The sequence below is a fragment of the Callorhinus ursinus genome, unplaced genomic scaffold (assembly GCF_003265705.2).
Source record: "Callorhinus ursinus isolate GAN/ISIS: 27379988/994484 unplaced genomic scaffold, GSC_fseal_2.0 scaffold2, whole genome shotgun sequence".
Taxonomy (NCBI): Eukaryota; Metazoa; Chordata; class Mammalia; order Carnivora; family Otariidae; genus Callorhinus; species Callorhinus ursinus.
The window spans coordinates 1119317-1126484 of record NW_027397064.1 but is presented as its reverse complement, the minus strand read 5'-3'; the positions used below and the strand labels follow the sequence as shown (position 1 = coordinate 1126484).

General features: G+C 46.1%; 1 long non-coding RNA gene across 2 annotated transcripts in view; it reads left to right on the top strand.

The window, feature by feature from the left end:
- The first annotated feature begins 726 nt into the window (after positions 1 to 726).
- LOC141374961 (uncharacterized) overlaps positions 727 to 7168 on the top strand; it is a 14732-nt gene continuing 8290 nt past the window's right edge. Inside the window, exons 1-3 of one of the 2 annotated variants that reach the window (XR_012382206.1) lie at positions 727 to 3715; positions 4673 to 4822; positions 5147 to 5285. This is a non-coding gene — a long non-coding RNA (uncharacterized lncRNA). Of the gene's footprint in view, positions 3716 to 4672; positions 4823 to 5146; positions 7162 to 7168 lie in introns of those variants that run through there. The other variant, XR_012382205.1, reaches the window with a different exon arrangement.

The following is a 7168-nucleotide window of genomic DNA, read 5'->3' as shown; positions in this document are numbered from 1 at the left end:
AGTTTTAACCCTCAGGCTTGTCCACACTGAGCCTCCAGAAATTCATGGTACAGTTCAGGTTTCTCTACCCTGGCATGGGTTCTCAAGGAGGTTTCTGCCGATGGGGTGCTGCCCTGTGTCTGTCTGTTTGTCTCTCCAATTTTGTGAGTGGTGGTTTGCCCTGTGACCTCACTTTTCTGATGGATCCAGGGAGAGTTGCTGCTTTTTCAGTTTTTTTCAGCTTTGTATTTGTTGTTAGGGTGGAGTTACAACTTCCAAGCTCCTTACATGCTTCATTGGAAACTGGAAGTCCAATGCTATTTTTTTATTTAAGTATCTTTTTCTATGATGTGTTATTTCTATAACAAAATTATTTTAGATATTAAGTTTTAAAGGAGAGTCCTACCTTTGACCCAGTGCCTATGCTTTCGGGTAAAGGCAGACAAGCTTTATGAACAAAGTTGTCCAGAATAATCTGGGAATAGTGTAAGTGTCTAATGGTAGGAGAATACTTGCAGAAATTATGCTGTAACAGAATCATGGCATGCAAATGCAAAAAGTAGGTTTAAAAAGAGTTTTAAAGCAACATGAAAAGGCATGGCCTAGGCTTGTAAATTCAATCAGTGTTTCAAAAGTTTTATAGATTCCAAATTTTCCATAATATAAATACTTGTTAATTTATATTTAGAAAAAATGTTATAAAATGTCACATCTTGGAAGGCCTTCCTAGTCTCCTTGCCCTCCCCCGGTGTCCCCCACAGGGGCTGCCTTATTGTGGCCAGGCCTCCCTGCCTTTGAGGTCTCTGCTGGGCTGAACTCCCCCAAGAAGTGCACTGTTGTCAACTCCCAGCTGAGCCGTATGTAGTCGGTGGTAGATTTTTTGGTCAGGTCTACCTACTTGGGGGAAAGTGGTTTCTGTGGTTGCTGCAGGTTCTCCTGTTCAGTTCAGCAAATTTCCTCATTTCCTGTCACCATGTTATCAGCCCAGGCTTCTGTCTGATCCATGATTCTTACAGTCTTCCAACAAAAAGCTGAAAACAGCAATCAGCTGGTTTTCAGAATGACTGAAAAGTCATGAGGATCTCTGGCCAAGACAAACAGGCTGATGAAGCTCTGAGTCTTGGCGTGGTTTGGACAGCAAGGCCAGGCATGGGCGTCCAGGTGGAGAGCCAGCAAATAGCAGCATGGTGGCCCTAGGGGAATGGGAGCGTGTCTCGTTGGCGGGCTAGAGGGAGGTACAGCTGGTCAGAGAGACTCTTTCCACTGGCAGGCACGGTCCCCTCCTCCATGTGGGTCCAAGGCACTCACTCCATGGCAGCATTCCTGCTTTGATGACACGTTTCCCAGTTGGAAGGAAATCAATCCATGAAAATCTGCTTCTGACTCCTGTTCTTTCCTCAAAGCACATCAGCCACAGAACAAGCCGGATCTTGGGCAGATCACGGAGCCCATGAGCTGTCCATGTGAATATTTTCAAACATAAAAAGGAGGCATACTGGCCTCTGGCTTGTGTCTCAAGCCTTTGAATTAGCAACTCACTCGCCAAGAACGTGTTCCGAATGGCTGGCTTGCGTGGCAGGGGATAGTTCTTCGCAGATTCAAAATCTAGATTACTACCAGAAAATGTAAAGTGTCTGGTGATTTGGGAAGTAAACCCTTTCCAGATTTAATTGAGAACCCATGTGACTCCCAGAGCTACAAAGAGCACATGCTAGCTGTCGAGTGAGACTGTGGCTAATGTGGCACCATTGCCATATGTTAGTATGGGCATCCTGAAAACAGACCTTGATGCCAATCATTGATTTGGAAGGGAGCCAGATGAGGAGCGGGGCAGGGAGGGGAGCTGTTAAGGGTTTAGTGAGCTGGTCCCTGCTGTGGACTTTGGGGCTCAGCCTGGAAACCCTCTGAGGAATTTCTGGGTGTCTATTGACTGACTCCCATCCTTCACCACCCTGGCTATAAATCCCTGGTATTTCTGGGCTGCCCTACCTAGAGCTAAGTAAGCTCCCATGGCCAGAAAAAGCCCCCAGGTAGAGAAGCAGGGAGAAGGGGCAGCTGAGGTGCACAAGGACTGTCCTCCACTGAGTGGGTAGAGTGTGCATGGGGTCATTTGTTTATCTATGACACCCCTCTTCCCTCAGAAGCAGCAAGAGCCTGGAGATACAGCAGGCAACTGAGTTCTAGATGATTCCCCCACTCAAACTCAATCCATTAGTTGTGTGGTACCAGCCCGGTGTTGGGCAGTGTCCTGAGGGCTGGGGAACAGCAGGGAACAAAGAGATGAGTACTCCCACCCCTTGGAGTTTCCATGCACATAATATGTGAACCACATAGCCTATGATTGTCTAATCATGAGAGTGACAGGAAAGAAGAGAAGAAACCAGGGTGGGGCCGGGAGCATGGAGCCTCCAGTGTTAGATCGGGGCTGGGGGCACTCAGAAGGGGCCATTTGAGCCAACATGTGAAGCTTCATCATGGGCAGATCTGGGACCGTTTGGGCAGTGACCATTGGCCACGAGGATTGCAGTCAGTGTGGCATCTTCTGGGACACTCAGTGCCACCTGGTCGGTGGCAGGACTGCCCATCACAGTGGGGCTTCCTGCTGCATGTGGGGCCAGGAGCAGATGGGTCACCGTGGACCTCACCCACTGAGTGAACCCAACATCTTCCCTGGTTTGATGAATCACTCACCCACCTCGGAGACTCATCCGTCACGTGTCCTCTGATGGAAGCTGAATCACAACGGAGAGTTCAAGGAGCACCCAGGTCAGTGACGGGGTGGGTAGGTAGCCATTTGAAAGATTAATTAGAGAAATTTTCCACCAAATGGGAGTTGTTGAGTCTGAGCCTATGGACTAGTTTCCTTGGGTTTCTGTAACAAATTACCACAAACGTGGTGGCCTAAAACAACAGAAATTTATTCTCTTACAGTTCTGGAGGCCAGAAGTCTGAAATCCAGGCGTTGGCAGGGCCATGCTTTCCCAGGAGCTCTAGGGGAGCATTGCTTCATGCCCTTCTCCTGGCTTCTGCTGTTGCCGGCAATCCTTGGTGTCTGTTGATTTGGGATGCATCTGTCCTGTCTTCACATCGGCTCCTCTGTGTGTGATCTCCCTTTCCTTTCTTTATAAAAACACCTGTCATTGGGCCTGGGCTTACCTCCACCCATGGATGATCTCATCTCGAGACCCTTAACTGCATCTGCAAAGACTCTTTTCCTGAATAAGGTCACATTACAGGTTATGGATGGACATATCATTTGGGGGCCACCACTCACCCTCTGCAGCTTGCATGGGAGGCTGAGAAAGAAAAGGCCTTTAAAAATTATTTTCTACTTTTCAACCAATTAATATGGAGATAATCTCAGGGTAGCTCAGGGGCAGATGCAGAGGTCTGGAGGGGCCATCCTGCAGGCATGGGCAGGACTGGGGTCTCAAACTTTCTGCTGCTTACTCACCTCCAGCATCTCAGCCCCCATTTCCCCAACCCCATGCCCTCTGTCAGAGTGTTTAATTGCTTCTTGTTCTTGCAGTTGTCAAATGACAAGTAATATAGTGAAGTAAAGAAGCAAGACTTCAAGCCCAGCTACAGAGATTTGTAGCCTCAGGCAAATGGATCTCTGAACACTTCTGACCTCATTTTGCCTGTTTGTGAAATGGAGATAATTTCTGCTTTATCCACTTTACCTTTGGTCAAGGATGCAAAAAATCATATGTTGAAGTGTTCCGGAAATGACCAGGTGACATAAAAGTGTTATCTATTAGAGACCAAACTGCAACGAGACTCAGGCTTTTCAGCTGTAAAATGGAAAAAGTCTGTGTATTATTGAATTCTTTGATGATTACATGGGATGATCTGTGTGGTAAAAGCTGACATATTGGGATGCCTGGGTGGCTTAGTCGGTTACGTGTCTGCTTCGGCTCAGGTCATGATCTCAGGGTCCTGGGATCGAGTCCTGCATCGGGCTGCTTGCTCAGCAAGGAGCCTGCTTCTCCCTCTGCCTGCCACTCCCCCTGCTGTGCTCTCTGTCTCTCTCTCTCTGACAAGTAAATAAAATCTTAAAAAAAAAAGCTAACATATTAAAGGTGTTAAGTAACATCACTTGTAATAATACTACTTCAAACTCTGTGTTACCCCTCTAGGATAATGTTTTGGCTTGTAAAATTATTTTAGCTATTACATGCTTAGAAGAAAAAAAGCAGAAAACGCAGATGAAGCAAAAATAAGAAAAAAATTACATTAATCAGAGATAATCTGTAATTAATATTTTATTATAGATCCTTCCAGATTTTCTCCATCAATATGAATATATAATCACTTTTATAAAAATTAGATCAACAAATATATTTCCAAATCATTATTTTTAATGCTTGCCTAGCATTCTGACAGACTCTTTACTATTGAACATTCAGGTTGATTTTTTTTTTTTGGCTATAATATTACTGATAAGAACAATGCTTATAGCTAAATAAATCCCTGCAACTGGAGGTGAATCCGGTCAAAAAACAAACTAGAAATGGAAATGTCAGGTCAAATGATGTGTATCCTTCTATCTATATATCATCTATCTATCTATCTATCTATCTATCTATCTATCTATCTATCATCTGTAATTGTGGTAAAATATATGTAACAGAAAATTTGCCATCTTAATCATTTTTAAATGTGTACTAAATACATCCACACTGTTATGCAGCTATCACCAACATCCATCCAGAACCTTCTCATCTTGCATAACTGAAACTTGGTCGGCATGAAACACTCACTTCCCCGACCCCCGCCCAGCCCCTGGTGGCCTCCACTCTACCTTCCATCTCCATGAGTGTGACTGCTCTTGGTCCTTCATGTAAGTGTAATCACACAGAACTCGTCCTTCTGTGACTGGCTTGTTTCACTGAGCACAGTGTCCTCAAGGTTCATTCACGCTTATTGGAGTTTGCTTCCTTTTTAAGGCCCGATAATATTCCATTGTGTGTGTGGACCACATGTTGATGATCCACTCATCCTTCAGCGGACACGGGTTCTTCTACCTTTTGACGGTTGTGAAAATTGTTGCTCTGAACATGGCTGTATAAGTATCTCTTGAATTGCTGTTTTCAGGTCTTTTGGGCAGACGCTCAGAAGTGGATGTACTGTACATCATGCAGTAACTCTGTTTTCACTTTTTAAGGAACCATCATACGGTTTTCCATGCTGGCCGTGCACCGTTTTCCATTCCTACCAACTGCGCACAAGTGTTCCCGTTTCTCTACATCCTTGTGAATACCTGCTGTTTTCTGATTTTTTTTTCATCATAGCCATCCTAAGCGGTAAGAGGGAGGATGTGCTATTTTGAAATTAATTCACAAAATATTCAGCAGAAAAGCAATACTTGGCACTCTTACCAACACTGGATAGAGCAGCCTTTCCCACTATCTTTATGAACACAGAGCATCATTGCCAACTTTTTGATGGGCATTTGAAAGAGGAAGCATGGGCATGGAGAGCAGGGACCCAGGGGACCGTGCCTACCTGCCCACGAGAAAGACCCACCTGGCCGCAACTGCACTCCCAGCTGCTTGGCCCTCTCCAGCTTTAGAACCCCATGCTCAGACCAGGTCCAAATCGTGGCTCCTGAATTACAGCTTCTGCGTTTTCTCTCCAATGTGCACACTGAAACCTTCACAAGATGTGAGAGAGGCTCTTCTGAGGACCAGGAGGTACGCCAAGCGTCCCCAGGAAACAAACCTAGAAACTGTCCGAAATCTGGGGTAGTCTGTGAGGAAGAAACAACACCAACTGATTTATTGCTTCTGTTCCACACGAATAAAGTCATGATTGCAAGGCTCTGATCCCCCAAACCTCTTAAATCTTCACAACTTAAAACCCAGCCATACACAAAATTGTGTAACAGAACAGAGGGTCTTCTCTTGCCCCCAGGACAAGCCCCTTCCCCTAATTGAAAAAGTAATGAGCATTTGGCTGTCACTGGATCATCTCAGGGCTCTTGACCTTGAGGAGATGTTACCTCACAATGGAGCTACGGTTGCCATTTTGATTTCATTGCCGAATTCTGGGGACTGGTGGTTATTTCCAGATGATGTGGAAATCAGCGGCTAACTGACTTGAAAAGAGGGTAATTAGATGAAAACTGGGCACGTAGTTATGCGGACAGACCACTGCCAGTGACTTGTCCCATGGCCCTCATTTCAGCCAGCTAGCTCTGACCCCCTGCTTGTGGTCTTCTGGACTGATCCTGCGAGATGTTCCCCCCACAGCCAGAGAGGCTTCCATGCCAACCCCCTCAGCTCGAAGCCCTCCAGAGCAGCCCACTCTCGGCAGGCCACACTCCTAGGACGCCTCCTTCCCCAGGGCTGCAGCTTCCACCGGGACAGGAAGACCAGCTCAGTCTCCTCCCTGGAGCGATTGTCCCACCCTTTCACAATACTGTCAATCCTCTTCACTCGTGAATTCCGTATTTGCAACTTGGCCTACTTGCTAAAATGTATTTGTAACCACAGACTCAACACTTGTGGTGCTTTCAGGGTCCTTTGTGGACATGTGCAGAAGGGTGACACACTTGAGCTGCTCCGTGGGCTCGTTCTCAGCAGAGGCTGAATGAGGAGAAGCGCTACCTTCCTGTTTTAGCTCTGATATTGTGGACAAGGATCCTTTTTGCCCTCTGTTTAGTGCCACGCTTTCACATTTTTGTGCCTTTCATTGGTGATTTTGCTGTTTGAAGGGGCCCTGGGCCCAGTGCTGAAGAGCTGTCTATGTTCCTGAACTGGGAAGCTGGGAAGTGCTGAGAAAGTATGAGTATCCAATGAGCGTCATTCAGGCCTGAGTTACCGAGCCCTGGCCGTGAGCAACATGCAACCGATCAACAGCATATATTAAATTACATGTCTTTAAATAGAAAGACACATAAAACAAGGTCATGTGTTGGTCAGTGGATGAAAATGTGGTGACCAGAGGCTCAGGGAATCTCCTGGGAGCAATGGTTCAGTGTTCACTAAGACAGTGTTTGCAGTGACTTCGTGGAAATGACCACTGTGAGGACCAAGAATGGACTGTGTGTGTTTTGCCTGCATTATCAAAATCTACCCTTGTTGGATTGAAGACTTAGAGCAAGGTTTTCACTGTTGTTCAGTTGCCATAGCACTTCTAGTACTTCTAACACTTGGAGCACTCCTGGTACTCCCAGTACTTCTAA